The sequence below is a fragment of the Orycteropus afer genome, unplaced genomic scaffold, assembly GCF_000298275.1.
Source record: "Orycteropus afer afer isolate SDZICR_OR568_19922 unplaced genomic scaffold, OryAfe1.0 scaffold00421, whole genome shotgun sequence".
Lineage (NCBI taxonomy): Eukaryota > Metazoa > Chordata > Mammalia > Tubulidentata > Orycteropodidae > Orycteropus > Orycteropus afer.
The window spans coordinates 2401988-2402996 of NW_006922008.1; positions in this window are offsets into that span (position 1 = coordinate 2401988).

Here is a 1009-nt window from a genome sequence, read left to right on the forward strand (position 1 = left end):
GAAGATAATTCAAAAATAGTTGCAGCAGTATATTGACAGGAACTTCCAGAAATACGAGCTGGATTCAGAAGAGGATGTGGAATGAGGGATATCATTGCTGATGTCAGATGAATCTTGGCTGAAAGCAAAGAATACCAGAAAGATGTTTACTTGTGTTTTATTGACTTTGCAAAAGCATTTGATTATGTGGATCAAAACAAATTGTGGATAACATTGAGAAGAATAGGAATTCCAGAACACTTTCTCATACTCACGAGGAACCTGTCCATAGACCAGGAGACTTTTGTTCAAACAGAAAAAGGGAACACTGCATGGTTTAAAATCAAGAAGGGAGCACATCAGGATTGTATCCTTTCACAATACTTATTCAATCTGTATGCTGAGCAAATAATCCAAGAAGCTGGACTATATGAAGAAGAACATGACATCAGGTTTGGAGGAAGAATCATTAACAACCTGCGATACGCTGATGACACAACTTTACTTGCCGAAAGTAAGGATCACTTGAAGCACTTACTGATGAAGATTGAAGAATACAGTCTGCAGTATGGATTCCATCTCAACATAAAGAAAACAGAAATCCTCACAATTGGACCTATAAGCAGCATTATGATAAATGGAGAAAAGATTGAAATTGTCAAAGACTTTACATTGCTTAGTTTCTACAATTGATGCCAATGGAAGCAGCAGTCAGGACATCAGACAACATATAGCACTGGGCAAATCAGCTGCAAAGGACCTCTTTCCAGTGCTGAAGAGCAAAGATATCTCCTTGAGGACTAAGGTGCACCTGACACAAGCCATGGTATTTTCTATCACCTCATATTCATGTAGGAGCTGAATAACGAATATGGAAGACCAAAGAAGAATTGATGCTTTTGAGCTATGGTGTTGGTGAAGAACACTGAAGTACTGTGGACTGCTAAAAGAACTAACAGATCTGTCCTGGAGGAAGTGCAGCCAGAATGCTCCTTGGAGGCGTGAATGGCCAGGCTTCATCTCACAGACT